This window comes from Sus scrofa, chromosome 7 (genome assembly GCF_000003025.6).
Source record: "Sus scrofa isolate TJ Tabasco breed Duroc chromosome 7, Sscrofa11.1, whole genome shotgun sequence".
In the NCBI taxonomy this organism is placed as follows: domain Eukaryota; kingdom Metazoa; phylum Chordata; class Mammalia; order Artiodactyla; family Suidae; genus Sus; species Sus scrofa.
In genome coordinates this window covers 65,128,105-65,152,870 of record NC_010449.5, presented here as the reverse complement: position 1 = coordinate 65,152,870, position 24,766 = coordinate 65,128,105, and the positions used below count along the sequence as shown (strand labels likewise).

Sequence of the window (24,766 nt, the reverse complement as noted above, 5' to 3'; positions counted from 1 at the left end):
CCAGTGTCGCCTCAGCTGTAGCATAGACCAGAGCTGCAGCTCCAACTTGACCCTGGCCTGGAAACTTCCACATGCTGCAGGCGAGGCCTTAAAAAAGAAAGAAAAAAAAAGTCAAGTTTTTTTCTAGAAAAAAACTTAGGGAGTTCCGGTTGTGGGTCAGTGGGTCAAGAACCCAACTAGTATCCATGAGGATGTGTGTTCCATTCCTGGCCTCGATCAGTGGGTTAAGGATCTGGCATTGCTGCAAGCTGTAGCATAAGCCAGCAGCTGCAACTCCATTCGACCCCTAGCCTGGGAACTTCCATATCTCACGGGTGTGGCCCGAAAAAGAAAAAAAATGTATATATATGAAACAGTAATTATTTAATTAGATGGAAAAAACTATTTAATTCCTTTCATCATGTTCTGATCAAAGACATTCTCACCAAAATGTACTTTTATCAGTTCACCACTTCCTCAAATTCTAGGAGATTCTTTTTGGTTTTGGACAAACTCTGGATCCTAATTCTTTCGTCCTTCTCCATGGGAGTATTGCTACAACAAAATTCTCCACAGAAAGATTGCTGAAGTCCATTTTTTCCAAGGTGTGCTATATCTATTGCGATGTCTTTATTTGCATGTAAAAATTCAAATAAACTTGAGCAGTAAGGAAATTTATATCTCACAACAAAAAGCTGAGAAACAAGGAGTCTCTGGGCATAGCACAATCAGTTTTTTTTTTTTTTTTCTTTTAGGGCCGCACCTGCAGCATATGGAAGTTTTCAGGCTAGGGCTTGAATTTGGAGCTACAACTGCCAGTCTACACCACAACCACAGCAATGCAGGATCCAGGCTGCATCTGTGACCTACACCACAGCTCACGGCAACACCAGATCCTTAACCCACTGAGCGGGGCCAGGGACTGAACCCGAATCTTCATGGATACTAGTCAGGTTCATAACCCAAAAAATCATGACGGGAACTCCCAATCAGCAGCTTAATAGTGTCATCAAGGACCTAGTTGCCTTCTAGCTCTCCATTCTGCCATCTTCAGTGACAACCTCATTCTAAGAATCGTTCTCCTCATGGTCCAAAAATGACTGGCAGTTTTAGGTTTCACATTCTGACAGAACAACCACAAGGAGAAAAAGTTTGCTCAGAAGCTCTCTGCCCTCTTGGTCTCTCATATCTCTGGAACTAGAATTGGATCACATAACCCCTTTTAAAGGGGAATGGTATAACCATGACTGACTTAGGGTCTTAGCCTTAGACTAATCTGGAATTAACCTCAAGGCCTTGGACTAGGGCTAGCCTCCCCAGACCACAAAACTTAGAAGAATGTGGGCACCTGAATAAAACTGGAGTTTCCAGGAAGGATAGGAAGGTAAGTGGATGTGGGGTAGAAAGCTATTAAGTGTCTCCCATAATCACAATCAACTAAGCAATCAACAAAAGCATGTTCTGGAGTTCCCAATATGGCTCATTGGAAATGAATCTGACTAGTATCCATGAGGACATGGGTTGGATCCCTGGCCTCGCTCAGTGGGTTAAGGCTCCGGCGTTGCCATGAGCTGTGGTGTAGGTCACAGACCCAGCTTGAACCCTGCGTTGCTGTGGCTGTGGCGTAGGCCAGAGGCTACAGCTCCTATTCAATCTCTAGCCTGGGAACCTCCATTTGCCCTGCGTGCAGCCCAAAAAAGACAAACCCCGCCCCCCCTGCAAAAAAAGCATGTTCTGGAGTTCCCATTGTGACTCAGTGGAAAGGAACCCAACTAGTATCCATGAGGATGTGGGTTCCATCCTGGCCGCCACTCAGTGGGTTAAGGATCTGGTGGTGTCGCCAGCTGTGGTGTAAGTTACAGATTCGGCTCAGATCTGGTGTTGCTGTGGCTGTGGCGCAGGCCGTGGGCTATAGCTCCGATTTGACCCCTAGCCTGGGAAATTACATGTGCCATGGGTGTGGCCCAAAAAAGACACACACACACACACACACACACACACACACACACACACACAAACCCAGAAAACAAAAAACAAAAAAACCCCTGATTATTTTATTTTATGTTACTTTTATCTTTTTATCTTCTTCCACCTGCGCCATTTGGAAGTTGCCAGGCTAGGGGTCGAATCAGAGGCACAGCTGCCAGCCCATGTCACAGCCACAGCAATGCCTCAGATCTGAGCCGCATCTGTGATTTACCACAGCTGGCTATAATTCCAGATCCTTAACCCACTGAGCAAGGCCAGTGATTGAACCTCCCATTCTCATGGATTACTAATCATCTTCTTAAACTACTGAACCACAACCAGAACTCCTGATTATTTTTTAGATGTGTAATTATTAGTTCAAAAGTTTTATATACACATTTCCAAATTACTCTCTATAAATGTACTAATTTACATTCCGACCAATGTTGTCAAACATGTCCATTTCCTTCATACTGCTTCCCTCCATGGGTTTTCTATATCCAGCACAGTGCCTGCCACATAGCAGGCATGAAAGAAAACATTAATTGAATAATTTATTTACAAAATAAGAATGAAACCTTATTGTTTGTTTAGGATTTTTTTTTTTCTTTTTTTTTTTTTGTCTTTTTAGCTATTTCTTGGGCCGCTCCCATGGCATATGGAGGTTCCCAGGCTAGGGGTCAAATCGGAGCTGTAGCCACCGGCCTGCGCCAGAGCCACAGCAACACGGGATCCGAGCCTCGTCTGCAACCTACACCACAGCTCACGGCAACTCAGGATCTTTAACCCACTGAGCAAGGGCAGGAACCGAACCCGCAACCTCATGGTTCCTAGTCGGATTTGTTAACCACTGCGCCACGACGGGAACTCCTGTTTGTTTAGTTTTGGTTTTTGTTTTTGGCTATGCCTGAGGCACGTGGCAGTGACCTGAGCCACAGCAGTCACAGTGCCAGATCCTTAGCCCAATGGCCACCAGGGAATTCCTGTAATCTCATTGTTCTAACATGTCTCTTGAAAGACTAGTGACTTTGAACTTTATATGTCTGATATTTATATTTCCTCTTTTGTGAATTATCTATTTTTGTTTTTAGCCTATATATATATTTTTTTTTCCTCTTTGTTTAAAATTTTTCTTTTTGGAGTTCCTGTGGTGGCACAGTGGTAAATGAATCCGACTAGGAACCATGAGGTTGCAGATTCAATCCCTGCCCTTGCTCAGTGGGTTAAGGATCTCGAGTTGCCGTGAGCTGTGTTGTAGATTGTAGACGCGGCTCAGATCCTGCATTGCTGTGGCTCTGGCGTAGGCCGGTGGCTACAGCTCTGAATAGATCCCTAGCCTGGGAACCTCCATATGCCACGGGAGCAGCCCAGGAAATGGCAAAATGACAAAAAAAAAAAATTTCCTTTTTATGGCCACACCTTCGGCACATGGAAGCTCCCAGACTAGAGGTCGAATGGGAGCTTGAGCCGCAACTTTGGATCTGTGCCACATCTGTGACCTATGCTGCAGCATGCAGCAATGCTGGATCCTTAATCCACCTGGTGAGGCCAGGGATTGAACTAGCAGCCTCACAGACACTATGTCAGATTCTTAACCTGCTGAGCCACAATGGGAACTCCTAAGCCTAATTTTTACTATTTCTTTTGACAACTCTTTATATATTAAGGATAAGAGCCCTTTATTAGGGATGATAAATATATATTTTAAAATTAAGTTTGCTTTCTAACTTTAGGTTATAATGTTGACATACACAAGGGTTTTTTTTTTTGGGGGGGAGGCTTATTTTTGTTTTTGTTTTTTTGGCTGCACCCATAGCAGGTGGAAATTCCCTGGGCCAGGGACTGAGCCTGATCCACAACAGCAAGCCAAGCTACTGCAGTGACAGTACCAGATCCTTAACCCACTGCACAAGAGAATTCCTTTAATAACTTTCTAGATTGAAAGTACTGACTTTAGGAGTTCCCGTCGTGGCACACTGGAAACGAACCTGACTAGGAATCATGAGGTTGCGGGTTTGATCCTTGGCCTCACTCAGTGATTAAGGATCCGGCATTGCGTGAGCTTGCGTGAGCTGTGGTGTAGGTCGCAGACTTGTCTCGGATTCCCGGGTTGCTGTGGCTGTGGTGTAGGCCGGTGGCTACAGCTCTGATTCTGATTCGACCCCTAGCCTGGGAAACTCCATTTACCGTGGGTGCAGCCCTATAAAAAAAAAGACAAAAAAAAAAAAAAAAAAGTACTGACTTTAGTTAGTAGACCAAATCAGATGAACAAATAAATTTGTCAATCTCATTGCTCCTTGATTCTCCCCTCTAATTTAGGAGTTAAAAAAAAAAACACACCTTATTTAAATAAATCAATAAGCAAGCAAGCAACACAGACACCACATATAGAAGGGCAAAAAAAAAAAAAAAAATGTCTCAGCAGATTGAGGTTGGAAAGGCTAATGTTCCAGTCATGAAAATTACTCTTAGAGAAACAATTAACTCCCACTTCTCTGGGATTCAGTCCTGGGAATCAACACCAATAGTGAACCAACTGATCCTGATCATGAGGTCTGAGGATCGGGAGAAAAAAAACAACATGGCATCTACTGAACCCAGACCCCAGGGCACATGTGGATTAATTACTTCATGTCTGTAACGCTAATTCTGTTTGAAACAAGAGTGCAGATCTTTCAAACATTTTAAAATATGTGATATAATGTCTTACTTTGTCTTTGGTCTTTTTTAGGGCTGCACCTGCAGCATATGGAGGTTCCCAGGCTAGGGGTAGAATGGGAGCTGTAATTGCCCACCACAGCCACAGCAACACGGGATCTGAGCCGTGTCTGCGACCTACATCACAGCTCACGGCAACACGGTATTCTTAACCCACTGAGCAAGGCCACGGATTGAACCTGTGTCCTCATGGATACTAGTGGGGTTCGTTAACCACTGAGCCATGATGGGAATTCCCAATAAGGTCTTACTTTGCATTCTAGGTACAGTGAAGCAGGATAAGAACCCTAATATTGATTACCCCAGAGATCATTCTGATTTTATTTTAAATCCAGAAAACTTTCAGACATCCAAAGCATTTAATTTCAAAAAATTACAATTTTACTCAGATTTGTATGTTTTTGTGCAACCTAAGATGGAGCTGCATTTTTTAGGTCATAGAAAAAAGGATTTTAACAGATTTCACAAAAGTTTTGAACTATACACAGCATTGTTCCTCCAGAATTTCTACCTTCAGAATAAAAAACATGGTTCCCCCAAATAAGACATTCTACTACTTCCTTAGGCTCTCCTCCCCCTGCCCCTTTTCATTCTTGTATGTATGAAGCTTTTCACTTCCACTTTTTTCCATATTTTGGAATCTGGAATATTTGTTAAAGTCTTTGTCTGCAAAGAATGTTGATGACTCAAGATGTCTCCAGAAAAACTGATTAATTAAAAAAGAAGACTCAACGATATCAAAATCATTTTTGGATACTCCATCTACCCACAGTGCACTGTCATCAGTGCTATATGTTCTCTTCTTTCAAAGACTGAATTTAGGAGTTAAGAAACCTATTGTCTTTTAATCATATCACATTAACTTTTTTTTTCTTTTTATGGCCTCACCTGCAGCACATGGAAGTTCTTGGGCTGGGGTCGAATAGGAGCTGCACCTGAGGCCTACACCATAGCCACAGCAACACCAGATCTGAGCTGCATCTGTAGCACATGCTGGAGCTTGCAGCAATAATGGATCCTTAACCCACCAAGTGAGGCCAGGGATTGAACCCAAATCTTCATGGACACTGTGTTGGGTTCTTAACCTGCTGAGCCACAAAGAGAACTCACACGTTAACATTTTAGAGCTAAAACTTTTTATTCTTGTGGTCAACTAACAGATAATTAACTTTGACAATTGCATTCACTGTACTGACAAATATGGCTTTTATAATTTTCAATTTTTCAATACCAGATGAGTTCTCCTGGATGAAATTTCAATTTGGTAATTGGATTGTGCAATCTTTTATGTAACAGTGAATGAGGCACTGCAGCTTTAAAAAAAGTTCTGTGGAGGGAGTTCCTGTCATGGCTCATCAGTAATGAATCTGACCAGCATCCATGAGGACTCCGGTTGTATCCCTGGCTTTGCTCAGTAGGTTAAGGATCTGGCATTGCCATGAGCTGTGGTGGAGGTCGCAGATGTGGCTTGGATCTGGTGTTGCTGTGGCTGTGGTGTAAGCTGGCAGCTATTGCTCTAATTCGACCTGGGAACTTCTATATGTCGAGAGTGCAGCTCTAAAAAGACAAAAAAAAAAAAAAATCTGTGGAGCTATTAACAGGCTTCTATAAACTTCCTAAAGTATGTTACAAATGCGTTCTGTCCCTTTTTTTTTTTTTTTTTTTGATCTCCTACACACATTTTACCCCCTACCTATTTCTCCCCATCTCCCACCTCTGGCAACCAGATCTGTCCTCTGTATCTATTAGCTCAGTTTTTCTGTTTGCTTTTTTTTTAGATTCCACATATAAGTGAAATCATACTGTATTTCTCTTTCTTTGTCTGACTTATTTCACTTAGCATGATGCCCTCAAGGTCCATCCACGTTGTCATGAGTGGTAAGATTTCATTTTTCTCAAATGGCTAAATAATATTTCATTGTGTGTGTGTATGTGTGTACACAAAGTGTGTGTGTGTGTCACATTTTCTTTACTCATTCATCCATTAATGGACACTGAGTTTGTTTCCATATCTTGGCTATTGTAAATAATGCAATGAATTGGGGCTGCATATATCTTTTCGAGTTAGTGTTTTTGTTTTCTTCAGATAAATACCCAGAAGTGGAATTGCTGGATCATGTGGTAGTTCTATTTTTAATTTTTTAGGAACCTCCATGCTGTTTCCTATCGTGACTGCATCAACTTACATTCTTACCAACAGTGCACAAAGGTTCCCTTTGCTCTACGTCCTTGTCAACACTGGTTGTTTCTTTTCTTTTACATAATAGCCATTCCAATAGATGTGAGGTAATCATTGTGGTTTTGATTTGCATTTCTCTGACAATTAACGATGTTGAGCATCTTTTTGTGTACCTGCCAGTCATCTGTATGTCTTCTTTGGAAAACTGTCTATTCAGATTTTTGCCCATGTTTTAATCAAATTGTTTTCTTGTCATTAAGTTGTATGAGTTCTTCATATATTTTGGGCACTGACTCCTTATTTGATACATGATTTGCAAATATTTCCTCCCATTCAATAGGTTGCCTTTTCACTGCTAATGCTTTCCTTTGTTGTGTACAAGCTTCTTAGTTTGATAGGGTCCCACTAATATTTTTTTTATTTTTGCTGCCTTTGCTTTTGGTGTCAGGTCCAACAAATCATTGCCAAGACCAATGTCAGGGAGCTTGCTGTCTTTGTTTTCTTCTAGGAGTTTTATGATATCAGCTCTTACATTTAAGTCTTTAACCTATTTTGAATTAATTTTTGTGTATAGTGTAAGATAGCTGTCCACTTTCATTCTTTTCATGGGGGGAGGGGTGGCCTGCAGTGTGCAGCAGCTTAATGTGGATCTCGGTTCCCAGAACAGGGACTGAACCCAGGCTGCAGCGGTGGAAGTGCTGAGTCCTAACCACTAGACCACCAGGTAATTCCTCACTTTCCTTCTTTTTCATGTTGTGGTCCAGTTGTTCCAACACCATATGTTGAAGTGCCGGATATTAAATTTATGTGTTTTTAAGGAAAAAAGATCAGAAAATAAATTGAAAATTGTTCCTTGATACACATACATCTCTAAAAGTAGACAGTGATTGCTGAGGGGGGCAGGAAATAGGGAGTGACTGCTAATGGGTAAGTGGTTTCTTTTTAGAGTGATCAAAATATTTTGGAATTAAGCAGTGGCAATGGTTGCACATGATGTATATACTAAAAACCACTAATTATACACTTTAAAAGGGTGAATTTTATGGTATGTGAATTATATCTCAATTTAAAGAAGAAAGAATGAAGTGACTGGAGAATTTCTTTCTTAGGCTTACACATAGTGTTTTTAAGAATGATATTCCAGGGAGTTCCCACTGTGGCTCAGTGGGTTAAAGACCCAATGTGGTCTCTGTGATAATGCAGGTTTGATCCCTGGTCTCACTCCGTGGGTTAAGGATCCAGCGTTGCTGAAAGCTGCAGCATAGGTCGCAGATGCAGCACTGATTTGACCCCTGACTCGGGAACTTCTGTATTTCTGCAGGTCAAAGAAAAAAAAAAAGGAATACTATTTCAAAGGTCACTGCATTCTTTTCTGAAAAGGTATCTGCAGAATTCCTGTCATGGCTCAGTGGTTAACAAATCTGACTAGGAACCATGAGGTTGTGGGTTCGATCCCTGGCCTTGCTCAGTGGGTTGAGGATCTGGTGTTGCCATGAGCTGTTGTGCAGGTCGCAGACACAGCTTGGATCCTCTGTTGCTGTGGCCTTGGTATAGGCCGGAGGCTATAGCTCTGATTAGACCCCTAGCCTGGGAACCTCCACATGCTGCAGGTGGGGCCCTAAAAAGACAAAAAAAAAAAAAAAAGGAAAAAAGAAAAGAAGAGAAAAGGTATCTGCATCTTTGCATAAAAGAGAATGAGAAATGCTTACAGACCCCAGGCTTTGTTTGGAAAACCTGCTGCTTTCATCTCTTTAGGAGTAGCTATCCCTTTAAGATCTAAAAGCACCTGGGTGTGAGTAACCCTTGTGGCTCAGCAGTAAGAACCCAACTAGTATCCATGAGAATGCAGATTCCATCTCTGGTCTCACTCAGTGGGTTAAGGAGCCAGCATTGCTGTAGGTCACAGACGTGGCTCAGATCCCATGTTGTCATGGCTGTGGCGTAGGCCAGAAGCTACAGCTCCTGTTCGACTCCTAGCCTGGGAACTTCCATATGCCATGGGTAGGACCCTAAAAAGACAAAAATAAAATTAAAATTAAAAAAATAAATAAATAAAAGCACCTCGGCAAGAGCCATTTTTCAGCAAAGAATAATGGGGTGCAGCAGTCTCAACCTTTGTCATAGGAGTCCCAAGAAAGGAAGCTTTTGGAGTTCCTTGGTGTCCTAGCAAGTTAAGGATAGGGCTTTGGCACTGCTGTGGCTCAGGTTCCCAGCTCCTACTGCCAAAGGCCTAGAAATCCCTCACAGAGGCTCAGCCATAGGCCCTGTCTCCCTGCCCCACTTCTGTTTGTCTTTTTTTTTTTTTTTTTTTGTCTTTTGTCTTTTTCTAAGGCCACTCCAGTGGCATATGGAGGTTCCTAGGCTAGGGGTCAAATTGGAGCTGCAGCCACCGGCCTACGCCAGAGCCACAGCAACGCAGGATCCGAGCTGCGTCTGCAACCTACACCACAGCTCACAGCAACGCCGGATCTCTAACCCACTGAGCAAGGCCAAGGACCGAACCCGCAACTTCGTGGTTCCTAGTTGGATTCATTAACCACTGCGCCACGACGGGAACTCCCTGTTTGTCTCTTGTACTACTGTTCACCCTGAGCCAGGCCCAAGAGTGTCCACACTTATAAACTTTTCCACCTCAGGAGTGAGCTTGAAACAGTTTTTGAGGAGTTACTGTCATGGCTCAGTGGTTAACAAACCTGACTAGTATCCATGAAGACTCCGGTTTGATCCTGGCCTCGCTCAGCGGGTTAAGGATCCAGTATTTCGGTAAGCTGTGGTGTAGGCCACAGAAGAGGCTTGGTTCTGGCATTGCTGTGGCTGTGGTGTAGGCTGGCAGCTACAGCTCTGATTTGACCCCTAGCCTGGGAACTTCCATATGCCACCAGTGTGGCCCTAAAAGGACAAACAACAACAACAAAAAAAAAAAAACAATGAAAAAAAAGAAACAGTGTTTGGACACTGCATTCAATAGTGAAAAAAATGGCAGGTCCAGGAAAACCTTTGATCTATGGTGTTAAACTTGCCCTCTCATTGTAGTGAAGAGACCCAGAGTATACCTGGCCCAGAAAGGGGTGCTGACCTTTCCAGTCTGAGCAGGTCATGCAAGGCTTTCTCTGTTCGAATTGTCTGAACTGACTTCCTGCTCATCTGTTCCTCTCCATCCTTCAAGATGGGCCCAGGAGTTGCTTCCATCACTACCACCCCTCCTTTACCTGCAACAGTTAGAAAAGGACAAGGGCTCTGGGGACAGTCTCCTGTTCGGATCTTGGCCCTGTATCCTGTAACTGTGAGCGAACCAAGCTGTTTTTCTGAGCCTGTTTCCTCATGTGTAATATGGCAACAGTAACACAGACTCTGGAGTTAGATGGTCTGAGTCTAACATCTTGGTTTTCCATTTAATTATTATGGAGCCCCGGATATTTTTCTAAACTATTTTGTTTTTTGGTTTCTTCTTTGTTAAAATGGGAATAATAGCATGTATCTATCTCAAAGGGTTTGAGGAGGTTTAAAATAATCCATATAAAGCACATGGAAGAGCATTTGGTTTATGGCAAAAGCTCAGATATTTGTTATAATGCCATTGTTATCATTTGCTTAGAACTACCTGTCCCAATCAAGAGATAGTGGCCCCCAAAGCCATGTTTCAATCATGGACAGTAAATCCTTGTCACAGCTGATTGGACCAGAGGAGGTCATCTGACTCAAGGTGGCTGGGCCAATCAGATTTCTGTGCCTAAGGATCTTGGCAGAGACTTTCCTCAACATAGGTGGAAGCTAAGTCTTATTAATGGCAGGGTCCATCATAAGAGGCAAGACCCCAGAATGCTGCTGCCGAGATTCCTGGAGCTGCTCTGACCTGAACACTTTTTTTTTTTTTTTTTTTTTGTCTTTTTAGGTCCACACCCTTCACATATGGAAGTTCCCAGGCTAGGGGTTGAATTGGTGCCGTGGCTGCTGGCCTACGCCACAGCCACAGCAAAGCAGGGGATCTGAGCCATGTCTGTGACCTACACCAGAGCTCAGGGCAATGCTGGATCCTTAACCCACTGAGCAAGGCCAGGGACTGAACCCACATCCTCATGGAGACTAGTCAGATTAGTTACTGCTGAGCCATAACGGGAACCCCCCTGACCTGAACGCTTTAAGAAGCCTGATGATTCAACTTCTTGTATCCAGTGAGATACCCCAATTCTCTTCCAGTAACATCTTTTTTGGTTGGACTTTTGGTCACTTGTAAGAAAAAGAATTAATACAAATACATGCACTTTTGTATTTTCAGTACATATATATGTATAAAATTTAGTGGTTAAGAGTCATATTAGTTGAAAGCTAAGTAAGTCAGAAAGAGAAAGACAAATATCATATGGTGTCACATATACGTGGACTCTAAAATATGACACAAATTAACCCGTCTATGAAACAGAAACAAATTCATGGACATAGAGAACATACTTGTGATTGCTAAGGGAGAGGCGGTGGGGAAGAGGCTGGATTGGAAGTTCTGGGGCAGCAGATATAAGCTATTATATATAGAATGGATAAATAATAAGGTCCTACTGTGTAACACAGGGAACTATTTCAATATCCTGTAGTAAACCATAATGAAAGAGAATATATTAGAAAAGAATACATATGCACAACTGAATCACTTTGCTGTACAGCAGAAATTAATACAACATTACAAATCAACTACAATTCAATTTTTTAAAAAAGAGTCATATTAGTTAAGATGATGCCAACTGCTTTAACATATAAACCCCAAACGTCAATGGTGCAACCTCACAGGATTTATTTCTTACTTAGGCAAAGTGTGTTTGGCAATGGGAGAGAGTCTGAGGGTGGAGTCTCTGATATATGCAGATACTCAGGAACTCAGTATCTTGTGGTCCCATCTTGTGGTCCTGCCATCTCTTTTAGGACAGTCCTGGAGACCGCAGAATTCAGAGAATCTGTAAATTTGGATGGGAAAAATTTTACATCTCTATTTTCTCTAGCCTTTACTGTAGGCAGCAAATCATAGTAATATTAGTGGTACCCATGACTGCCACCAAGACAACTCACAGGTATTTTCATGTTATATTATAGTTGTTACAGAATCTCAAAATAATGTGTATGCTCACCACTATTTCAAAGTTAAGATAGTTACTAAATCTAGTTACATAATGTATTATAGTAAAAGCACATATATTGGAGTTCCCATTGTGGCATTGGTTAACGAACCTGACGAGCATCTATGAGAACATGAGTTCGATCCCTGGCCTCCCTCAGTGGGTTAAGGATCCTGCATTGCCGTGGCTGTGTTGTTGTAGACCGGCAGCTACAGATCCGATTTGACCCTTAGCCTTGGAACCTCCATACACCATGGGTACAGCCCTAAAAAAAAAAAAAAGGACAAAAAAAAAAGCGTGCACACACACACACATATATTTTTTTGCTTTTTTAGTGCCGCGCCTGCAGCATATGGAGGTTCCCAGGCCAGGGGTCCAATTGGAGCTGCCGTCCTATACCACAGCCACAGCAATATCAGAACTGAGCCACATCTGTGACCTATACCACAGCTCAAGGCAATGCCGGATCCTTATCCCACTGAGCGAGGTCAGGGGTCAAACCTACAACCTCATGGTTCCTAGTCAGATTCATTTCCGCTGTGATAAGACGGGAACTCCACACATATATTATTGTATCACAATTTTTAAAAATTCCTATATAGGTATTAGAAAAATGGTACCTATATTTTGATATGATTTGTTTTCCTTTATATCTTATTTTACGCATGTAAAACATTATTTTGGAATTCCACAAAATACCTGACCAGTACTTCTCAAAAGTGCCTATCAAATTCATGAAAAAAGGAAAGACTGAGACACCGTCACAGACCAAAGAAAGCTGAGGAGACATAACAACTAGAGACATCCTGGATTAGACCCTGGGACTGAAAAGGGATATTAATGGAAAAACTGGTGAAGTCTGAATAAAGTCCGGAGTTTACTTAATAATACTGTACTTATGTTGGTTTTAGCAAATGCACCCTAGTCATGTAAGCTGATAACATTAGAAGAAACTAGGAGTTCCTGTAGTGGCTCAGTGGTTAACGAACCTGACCAGTATCCATGAGAATTCGGGTTCCATCCCTGGCCTTACTCAGTGGGTTAAAGATCTGGTGTTGCCATGAGCTGTGGTGTAGGTTGCAGACGTGGCTCAGATCCTGAGTTGCTGTGGCTGTGGCGCAGGCGGCAGCTACAGCTCCAACTGGACCCCTAGCCTGGGAACTTCCATATGCTGAGGGTGTGGCCCTAAAAAAAGAAAAAAGAAGAAGAAGAAGAAGAAGAAACTAAAACCAAGTGGGGAATATACGGAAATTCAACCATCGCAATGGACTGCACGTTTACGTCCCTCGAAATTCATGTTGAAATGCTAACCCCCAAGGTGATGGTATTAGGAGGTGGGTTCTTTGGGTAGTGACTAGGGTCTCCCATGAATGGGATTAGTGCCCTCATAAATGAGGCCCTGAAAAGATCCCTCATCCTTTGCTACATGAGGTGACAGTAAGAAGATGGCCATCTCTGAGGAAGTAGGCCTTCATCAGATGCTAAATCTGCTGGCGCCTTGATCTTGGACTAACCTGCCTCTAGAACCATGAGAAATAAATTTCTGTTGTTTATAAGCCACCCCGTCTATGATACTCTGTGATAGCCCAAATAACAAAGACCTATCTTTGCAATTTCTCTGTAAATCCAAAATTACTCCAAAGTTTAAGAAAAAAAAAAGGAGAGAGAGAGAGAGAGATTCTGGGAAGGGATGCAGTTATCCATGGCTCGAAATGATTAGGAATGCCTGCCCAGAAGGCTCAGATGCTATAGAACAAGGGCACAGGAAGGCCCAGATCAAGTGGGAGGCTTTAGTGGGCCAGGCCTGGCAGCAGAAACACCTCCTCTGTTCACATTCAGTCACGTGACTCCTCCTGACACAAGGGGTCTGGGAAATGACAGTAACCTCTTGGCTGAGCAGCAGCAACGCTGCACTTCAGAAGGGCGCGTGACTTAGCTAGCCATCTGCCACAGGAGTTAAAGCAGTGGAGCCACATACTTCCTGTCTACCAGTCAGGATTCTAATAGGAAGCAGATGTCACACTCAACTAAGAGTCAAAGAGGGTTCATTTACAAAGCAAAAAAGTTCAAGGTTGAGGATGGGGATAACACAGAACTAAGACCGGCAGAACCCAGGCCAGCAGAAGTCCCAAAGGATTTAAATCTCTTTGAGGGCAGAAAGAAGTCCACCACAGCAATAGCACCGTAAGGAGTCCTTAATGGAGAGTTTTAACCAAATTGCAATAAAATGGAATTTAAAAGCTGGGGAATAGATATGAAATGCTCTCCAAGATATACTGTGGGAACTTTTCACTGACAGTTGGATACAGTATAAAATTAAAACATTAAAAAGCTGGGAAATATAATGCAAGGCTGACTTTGAGAAAAAAAAAAGTTAAAACGACTTCATGTGCAAAGATTTGAGTCAGACAGAACTTTGCCACTCCTTAGTGAAATAGGACTTGTTTTTGTAAATATCAAGACAGTGAATAGAAATACATCCCTAGGAGTTCCCATTGTGGCTCAGTGGCTTCCCAAACCTGAGTAGTATCCGTGAGGATGTGGGTTTGATCCCTGACCTCGTTCAGTGGGTTAAGGATCTGTGTTGTGTGAGCTGTGATGTAGGTTGCAGACATGGCTCAGATCCTGCATTGCTGTGGCTGTGGTGTTGGCCAGGGGCTATAGCTCCAATTGACCCCTAGCCTGGGAACTTCCTCCATAAGCCACGGGTGCAGCCCTAAAAAGCAAATAAATAAATAAATAAATAAATAAAAAGAAAAAAAAAAGAAATACATCCCTAAATTGTGTTCCCTAGCTTTCTATCTTTGGCCTCAGTCTAGAGGTTTACTGCCTCAGAGTAAGAAAGAGTGATCCCTTGCAGGACTCTTGGCTGGTAGAAGAAGTCATAGAGCTCCCATGACAGTGGAAATAAGACTTTCCTGCCTGCCCCTAAGATCTTGCCTTGGGGTAGAGGTGGAGACAGAGATATAGGATTGTCAGCAACTTTCAGCCCTGATGCAGGGAAGGGGAAGCAAGAGGAGAGGAGTGTATGGACAATCACGTGGGTCTTGATTTCCTCTCTTCAGACTTTAGGTCTGGAGAGAATCGGGGCTTCAGATGCACTGAGGCACGTGCTGACCTGGGAGATATTCTTGCTCTTAATTTTAGGACTCAGAAGGCTGCCTCCTGGGAGTTTCCCAGTTAAGGGTCCGGTGTTGTCACTGCTGTGGCTTGGGTTCAACCCCTGCCTTGGTCCAACTAACCTAGCAGTTCAGCCCCACCAGGCAGAGAGGAGGCTTGAGGGTTAGTTTTCCTTCAGCTAGGATGGAGACCCAGAGTTTCTCCACCCTGCAGCTGAGCTAGGTGCCAGCAGGTCTTCCATGGATAAGGCACGTAGCAGATACTGGACGTTGACTTTGAGGACTCAGACAAAACTTTGAAAAGGTCTCTACAACCTTCTCTGTGCTTAATGATCTTGAAACAGAACGGATGACACCTCCCTGTCTTCCCCGCCCCCACACCCCATCTGGGGTGATTTCCATCTGCCTTCCCAGAAGCATAGAGTTGGGCCAAATGACCTCTTGAGGTTTCTTTCTGCTTGTTGACTCAGAAAAGATACTGAATTATTTACTCTTTTATATTCTACAACCACAGTTTTCAGTCACTTCTCTGACCTTGCTATTTACACAATTTCCTTTGCCTTGCAGTTTCTAAAAAGGAAAGTCAGAACATGTGCATCCTCGTTTTAAAGGCATCTTGGCAGCATACACTAAATTCTAAATCATTAAAGGTATTTCTCTTGTCCTCCTGCATTTAACTGAATGGGGACATTGTATGAACTTGGTGTGGGAGGGTCTCAGAAATCCTGATGAAAATCACGATCACCCCTGACAGGATTCACTTCATGTCTGAGGCCGAAATAATTGTAATGATCTGGTATGGGGCAGGAGCCTGGTGCAGGTGAAGCACAAAAGATGTTTGGTTTGAGTGGTGGGATCCACATTTTGGATGCTTACATGAAGGGCTATGGAGGAGAATGGCCAGATAGTCACCCAAGCCTCTTCCTATTTTTTTCCTGAACATTGAAGAGACTACGTTCCCTAGACCCCATGGAGACAGGAGTGGCTGTGTGACTGGGTTCAATGGGATGTGAATAAAAATGATGTGCACATGTCTGCCCCTGAAAAACCTCTTGTGTAATTGTATTCATTTCCTATTACTTCTCTAACAAATCACCACAAACTTAATCACTTAAAACAGGAGTTCCCGTTGTGGCGAAGAGGAAATGAATTTGACTAGTATCCATGGGGATGTGGGTTCTGTCCCTGGCCTCACTCAGTAGGTCAAGGATCCAGCACTGCCACGAGCTGTGATGTAGGTTGCAGATGGGGCTTGGATCCTGCGTTGCTGTGGCTGTGGTGTAGGCTGGCAGCTGTAGCTCTGATTCAACCCCTAGCCTGGGAATTTCCATATGCCAAGAGTGTGGCCACCCCCCCTAAAAAAACGCAACCCCCCCCCAAAAAAAACCCCACAACAAAACACCAATACAAATGTATCATCTTATTGATAGAGGCCATCAGTTCCAAATCAGTTTCACTAGCTAAAGTCAGGGTGTAGCAGGGCTGGTTCCTTCAGGAGGGTCTAGTGGAGAATCCATTTCCTTGTTTTTTTTAGCTTCTGGATCCTACCTGCTGCACTCCTTGGCTTCTGAACCCTTCCTCACATCATGGCATCTTTGATCTTCAAATATGCTTATTTCTTCCTCCTTTGACCTTCTTGCCTCCCTCTTCTATGAGGACATTCGTAGTTACATTTAGGGCCCACTCAGATATTCCAGGAAAATTTACCCAATTTAAGACCCTCATCACATCTGCAAAGTCCCTTTTGCAATGTAAGGTAACAGTCACAATTCTAGAGATTACAATGAGGACCTCCTTGGGGTCATTACTCGGCCTGCCTCCGTGATCATGCACACTTTGCCTCTCTTTCCACCTCTGCCAGCTGGATACAGAGAATGATAAAGCCCAGAGAGATGAGAGAACCACACAGCAGAAGGAGGTTGGGTTGAGGTATGACTGGGTAGAGCAGCATTCCCCTGCTGATCATACTGGATGCACTGTGAAATGAGAGAGAGAAGTCTTTAACTGTGTTCAGCTACTATGGTTGACTGTATTTTTCACCCCAATGCTTCCACTCTCCCTGGGTCCACACTCATGCCACCATCCCTTGTACCTTGTGGCCCCTTAACTTCGGGCATGATCATGTGACTTGCTTTGGTCCATAACACGTGAGGGGAAGTGACTGTTAGTGCGCTTAGGGTCCAAGACCTGGCTTGTGCTTCCACTTGCACTCATCTGTCTCTGCCACTGCCATGAGCTCATCCAGAGCTCAGCTCAGCCACACTCAGCTGATCTGCAAATCTGTGTTCATAATGAATAACTGCTGTTTTAAGGCAATACATTTTAGGGTGGTTTATTAGATAGCAATGGCTAACTAATGTAACCACAGAGATTTAAATTTGTTTATTATAGCAGTTAGACTCAAACAGGGGCCAGGAGAGTAACTGAATGAGGGAGCAAGAAGAACAGAATGCTGTGGCCAGAAAGTGGAATGAGAGAGAGAAGCTCTGGGTTTGATCCCTGACCTCGTTCAGTGGGTTAAGGATCTGTGTTGCCGTGAGCTGTGGTGTAGGTCGCAGACATGGCTCAGATCCTGCACTGAGCAATCTATTGTTTCAACTGGGTAGCAGTTCCCAGGGTGCAACCATGGAAGGGAGTGGATAAAAGTGAGTGGAGGCAAAGGTCACTGGAGATCAAAGATAATGACATTACTTTGAGTTAGAATCGATGACTCCAAGCCAAGTGCCTAAGACAACCTTGAATACTGAGGACTGGTCTTGAGACTGGAAAGCTAAACATCAGGTAATCTGGGGAAAAAAAGAAAATTCAGAATTGTTATAATGTGATCCAGCAATCCCATTCCTGGGCATCTATCCAGAGAAAATCATGACTTGAAAAGATACATGTACTCCAATGTTCACTGCAGCACTATGTTCAATAGCCAAGTCATGGAAACAACCTAAATGTCCATCAACAGAGGAGTAGATAAAGAAGTTGTGGTACACATACACAATGGAATATTACTTAGCCATTAAAAGGAAAGAAATAATGTCCTTTGCAGTAATATGGATGGACCTAGAAATTATCATGCTAAGTGAAGTCAATCAGATGGTGAGACACCAACATCAAATGCTATCACTTACATGTGGAATCTAAAAAAAGGACACAAGGAACTTCTTTGCAGAACAGATACTGACTCACAGATTTTGGAAAACTTATGGTTTCCAAATGAGACAGGTTGGGAGGTGGGGGGATGCACTGAGGGTTTGGAATGGAAATGCTTTAAAATTTGGTTGTGATGATTGTTGTACAACTATAAATGTAATAAAATTCATTGAGTAATAAAAAAAAGAATTGCTAGAATTACCCTAAGAATAGTAACTGGAAGAGGGAGACCTCCTCCTAACTCCTGTATTGTATGGAAGGAAGGGAAGGTAAGATTATACTGAAGCTTCTGCTGAGTGAACCAAAGAACTGTAGCACTGGCTGGATACGTCAGTAATGCCCAAAATGGAGTTCCCATTGTGGCTCACTGGGTTAAGGACCCGACACTGTCTCTATGAGGATGTGGGTTCAATCCCTGCCCTGGGTCAGTGGTTAAGGATCCGGTATTGCTGCAAGCGACAGGCCACAGACGTGCCTCAGATCTGGTGTGGCTATGGCTGTGGCATAGGCCACAGCTGCAGCTCCAATTTGACCCCTGGCCTGGAAACTTCCATATGCTGCAGGTGAGGCCATAAAAAGGAAAAAAAAAAAAAAAAAAAAAAAAGCCCAAATTAAGCACGAGTGTAAAAATGTCTTCCACTAATATATTTATTTGATAATTGCTTTTGTATCAATTGGCTCATTATTTCATTGTTTCATAAATTTTTCTTGGAGTTCCGGTCATGGCTCAGTGGCTAACGAATCCGACTAGGAACCATGAGGTTTCAGGTTTGATCCCTGGCCTTGCTCAGCGGGTTAAGGATCCGGTATTGCCATGAGCTGTGGTATAGGTTGGAGACTTGGCTCGGATCCCGTGTTGCTGTGGCTGTGACGTAGGCTGGTGGTTACAGTTCCAATTAGAACCCTATTTTGGGAATCTCCACAGGCCGTGGGTGCAGCCCTAGGCAAAAAGACGAATAAATAAATAAATTTTTCTTTTTATGGCTGCACCTGCTGCATATGGAAATTCCTGGGCCTGGGGTCGAATCAGAGCTGCAGCTGCTGGCCTACACCACAGCCACAGCAAGGTGGGATCTGAGCCATTTCTGTGACCTACACCACAGCACATCGTAATACCGGATGCCAACCCACTGAGCAAGGCCAGGGATCGAACTCACATCCTCATGGATACTAGTTGGATTCATTTCCACTGTGCCACAACAGGAACTCCTGTTTCATAAATTTTAAAGGAACAAGAAATAGCATGAGAGTATTCTGCATGTCTTGTGTAGAAATTAAGTTTGATTATAAGACAGTTCCTAGGATAAATGCGCCTGTTGTTTGGGTGCTCCTAAAAAAAAGAAGTACTCAGAAACTTCTTTCTGTAGCTCCAAAGACACTCTAAAGATATCAAGTTCTTTTTTAAGCAAAGTTGCCCAAAGCTGCCCTCAGAAACAGACTACAGCTTCTTGTCCTCGTTACAGATGACACTGCATGGCATGTTTCTAAGTCCAACTATATTTACGTGGTGTAATAAACAGAATAACGGCCCCCAAAGAGATTCGTGTCCTGACTTCTAGAACCTGAGTATGTTACCTTACCTGGCAAAGGGGAATTAATCTTGCAGATGGAATTAAGGTTGCTAATCAGTTAACTTTGAGATGGGAAAATTATCCTGGGTTATACTGGGTGGGCCCAATATAATCCCAAGTGTCCTCATAAGTGAGTGGAAGACAGAGGCAGAAGGGAACCAGGAAGATGGCAGTCTGAGAAAGACTTGGCCCAACAATGCTGGCTTTGATGACAGAAGAAGTGGGCCACGACCCCAGAAGTGTGTCTGGCCTCTAGAAGTTGAAAAAGGCAAGGAAAAAGATTCCCCCCAGAGCCTCCAGAAGAAATGCAGCCCTACGGACGCCTAAAGTTTAGTCCCATGAGACTCTTTTATCTCTGACCTCCAAAATATTAAATATTAAATTTGTGTTGTTTTAAGCAGCCATAGGAAACTACTATACATGGCATTCCTCAAGTCTGTGAGCTATTCCAGGATTCTTCCAACAAATCCTCCTTTTTAGTAATGCTGATTTGAGTTGGGCTTCAATTCCTGGAAATCCAGTGTACAAAGACATCGCATTATAAAACAGTTATTCTCACTAGGGAAAGAAAACAGATCTCCAGAAATAAAATACATACATTAAACCTTAAAGAATCATAACAAGATTGCTTCTGCATGATGATTCGACAGGAAAATAGATTTGAAGAAGAAGAATAAATTAGCATTTGAGGAGTAAATGTGTTTCACTTAATGGAAATAAAAATTAAGCCACATGTTATAATTTCTTTCGGATTTCTTCTTTGATCCACGTGTTATTTAGAAGAATACAGCTTAGTTTCCAAATATTTGGGCATTTTTCAAATATCTGTCATCCATTTTAAATTTAATTTTATTTGGTCATAGAATTACTTTATATTATTGAATCTTTTAAAATATATTGAGACTTGTTTTATGTCCCAGAATAAATATAAGTCTATTTTGATAAATGTTCTGTGTGTCCTTAAGAAAGAATGTGGGAGTTCTCACTGTGGCACAGCAGGTTAAGGATCCGGCATTGTCTCTGTGGTGGCTTGGGTCGCTGATGAGGTGTTCTATCCCCAGCCCAGTGTCAATTAGGTTACATTTGTTGATAGTGTTGTTCAAGTCTTCCATAGCTTTTCTGACTTTCTGTCTACTTGTTTTATCAATTATTGTGAGATGCTGAAATCTCTGTCTGTAATTGTGGATTTGTCTATTTTTCATTGCAATTCTACCATTTTTTGCTTCATTTTATTTTGAAACTCTGTTACTAAGTGTATAAACAGTTAAGATTGTCCTTTGAGGAAGTGACTCAATTATGAAAGGAACCTCTTTATTCTTGCTAATGTTCTCTGCTCTGCAATCTACTTCGTCTGATACTAACATAGCCCCTACAGCTCTCTTTTGACCTGGTATATTTTGGTTTTCTTTTTACAGCCACACCTTTTATCATTTCCTTTTATGATTGTGCTATGCTGCATGTTGTCCAATGTCTGTACTTTTTTTTTTTTTTTTGGTCTTTTTAGGGATGCACCAGAGGCATGAGGAAGTTCCCAGGCTAGAGGTCAAATCGGAGCTGCAGCTGCCGGCCTACACCACAGCCACAGCAATGCTGGATCCTTAACCCACTGAGCAGGGCCAGCGATCGAACCCTTGTCCTCATGGATACTAGTCAGGTTTGTTAACTGCAGAGCCACAACAGGAACTCCTTGAATTTTCTTTTCTTTTTAGAGCTACATCCGTGGCATATGGAAGTGCCCAGGCTAGGGTGTGAATCAGAGCTGCAGCTGCCAGCCTACGCCACAGCCACAGCAATGTGGGATCTGAGCCAAATCTGTAACCTACACTACAGCTCACAGCAACTCTGGATCCTTAACCCACTGAGTGAGGCCAGGGATCGAACACGAGTCCTCATGGATACTAGTAGGGGGTTGTTACTGCTGAGCCATGACGGGAACTCCCCAATGTCTGAATTTGAAACTGTTGTTTCAAATGTTTTTGTTCAGTTTTTCAATTTTTTAAGGCAGGCAGAAAATTCAGTTCCTGTTACTCCGTCATGACAGAAAGCAGAAGTCCCAGGAGCCATATTTTAATCACAGATGTGCTATTTTTCTCCGAGAAAGTTAGTTAACCTCTCAGACCTCACTTCCTCAAATGACTTTTTAAAATGTATTTTTTAAGAGCAGTTTTAGGATCACAGTAAAATTGAGGGAAAGGTACAGAGATTTTCTATATATGCCTGAGTCCACACATGAATAATCTTCCCCATTATCAACATCCCCCACCAGCACGATAAATTTGGTACAAATGATGAACATGCACTGAGTCATCATTACCACCTAGAGCCTGCAGTTTACACTAGGGTTCATTCTTGGTGTTGTCCATTCTACGGTTTTGGAAAAATGTATAATGATAGGTATCCACCATTATAGTATCATACAGAGTAGTTTCATTGTCTTGCTCAGGTTGTTTATTTTTTTATTGTTAAGTTTTTAAGAGTTCTTTGTATATTTTGAGTAATAGTCCCTTACCAGATACGTCTTTGGCAAACATTTTCTCCCAGTCCGTGGCTTGTTTTTTTGTTTTCTTGGCAGTATTTTTCTTTTTCTTTGTTTTTTGGGGCCGAACCTGCGGCATACGGAAATTCCCAGGGCAGAGGTCAAATCAGAGCTACAGCTGCTGGCCTACAGCACAGCCACAGCAACTTGGGATCTGAGCTGTGTCTGCGACCTACACCAGAGCTCATGGCAACACCGGATCCTTAACCCACTGAGCAAGACCAGGGATTGAACCTGCATCCTCATGGATCCTAGTTGGGTTCCTTAACCACTGAGCCACGACAGGAACGCCCTCATGTATTTCTTGTAGAGCAGTTTAGCTCTTTCTTCACAGGCTCCAGGCCAGCCAAGTCATTCCCAAAGGTCTCATCTTCATAATTAATTTTAAAATGTGTTCTTCTACTTTAACAATGATAACTCTGGAAGGAACACTGGGGTGTTGGACTTTTTCCCCCCACAATGTACATCATGATTATGAACATCACAGTGATGGTGACAGAGATGGTGATGCTGAAGATAATGACAATAGGACTTAAGTAAATATGCTTAAGTTACTATATGAGGAGACATACAGTCTCTTCCAGTAAAATCAATGGTCCTTTCCTTGTTATATAGGAGACCATATATTTTATCTTTGTTTACTACAGAATATTAACCAGAGTCTCTAAAGTGCTTCAACCTCTCAAAAGTAAAAGTGCTGAACTCTGCAGATGCATTTTGTAAATGTATAAGTATGGCAGAAAGCCAGCAAGTTCCTGGAAGACAAGAGGATGTTGGCCCAGCTTTATGAAGTATATGTATTGTCATCACATTCTTTAATAGACCATGGGAAGGCAGAGGCATGGGCCATGTCTTTGACATAATGTATTTTTGCAGTTCTAAGGGGCACCAACAGCATTTGAGAGAAACAAAAAAGGCAGTGTAATAAGTGTTTACACCAACAATAAGCTATATCCATCCTGATTTCAGAACTTTAAAATGAGAATATAAAACTATCTTAGAAGTAAGGAGGATTGTTCTTTCTTTCTCTCTTTCTCTCTTTCTTTCTTTTTTCTTTTCAGGGCCACACCTGCAACATATGGAAGTTCCTGGGCTAGGGGTTGATTTGGAGCTGCAGTTGCTGGCCTGCCCACAGCCACAACAAGACAGGATCTGTGACCTACACCATAGCTCATAGCAATGCCATATCCTTAACCCACTGAGCGAGGTCAGGGGACGAACCCACATCCTCATGGATACTAGTCAGCCACAATGGGAACTCCAGGAGTACTGTATTTTCTGTTCAGATCTTCTACAGCACATTCCTCTATATCCTGAAGAATAATACTTCAATAATATTGTTGCTAAATACATGCACAATTGGCTTTCAAATAGAAATCACAGATCATTATATTCATAACTAGGCATAAAATTTACTGAATAGTCTTTTTCAGGACTTAATTTTGGAATATAAAGAATTTTCTGAGGCTTGAATGGTAGAGACCAACTTCTCTAAGCCTCAGTTCTCTCATCTATAAAATGGGTAAAATAAAGCACCACTGTCATAAGATTGGTGAAGAGATAAATGGGACAATACATGTAAAGTGCTTAGCATAATGCCTGGAACACAATACTGTCTCCTGCACTGGAGAAGTTCAAAGGGAACTGCAAAGAGAGGGCTGAGGGAGTACTTATTAATGCTATTATTCAATCCAATCCAACAATTTTTTTTTTTTTATATTTACAGCTGTACCTGTGGCACATGGAAGTTCCCGGGCTAGGGGTCGAATTGGAGCTGCAGCTGCAGACTATGCCACAGCTATAGCAACACCAGATCTGAGCTGCATCTGCAACAGCAACCCTGGATACAAGTTGCATCTGCAACAGCAACCCTGGATATGAGCTGCATCTGAAACTACCTGCAGCTGTAACAACTCCAGATCCTTAACCCATTGAGCCAGGCCAGGTATCAAACCTGCATCCTCACAGAGACAATATTGAGTCCTTAACCTGCTGAGCCACAACAGAAACTACCAATCCAACAAATATTTTTTGGCCATTTACTTTATGCTAAGAATTGGGCTGGGAGGTGCTATAGGAGAAATAAAGAAGGGTGCTTGTCTGGCCTTAGAAAGAGAGAGCTGATGAGAAATACTGGGTACATTTCATGACATTTTTCATAGAACTAGAAGAAATAATCCCAAAATTTATATGGAACCATAAAAGACCCAGAAGTGCCAAAGCAATCCTGAGGAAAAAAACAAAGTAGGAGGTGTAACTCTCCCAGACTTCAGACAATATTACAAAGCTACAGTAATCAAGACAGTGTGCTATTGGTACAAAAACAGAAATACAGATCAATGGAACAGAACAGAGAGCCCAGCAATAAACCCAGACACTTACAGTCAATTAATTTTCAACAAAGGAGATAAGAATATAAAATGGGAAAAAGTCAGGAGTTCCCATCG

General features: G+C 42.5%; 1 long non-coding RNA gene across 3 annotated transcripts in view; it reads right to left on the bottom strand.

The window, feature by feature from the left end:
• The window catches only part of LOC110261575, a 38,291-nt gene continuing 25,133 nt past the window's right edge, over positions 11,609 to 24,766 (bottom strand). The window contains exons 3-4 of one of the 3 annotated variants that reach the window (XR_002345863.1): positions 17,161 to 17,854; positions 16,454 to 17,044 (exon numbers count right to left, since the gene is read on the bottom strand). This is a non-coding gene — a long non-coding RNA (uncharacterized LOC110261575). Of the gene's footprint in view, positions 11,791 to 16,453; positions 17,045 to 17,160; positions 17,855 to 24,766 lie in introns of those variants that run through there. The other 2 variants (XR_002345865.1, XR_002345864.1) reach the window with 2 other exon arrangements.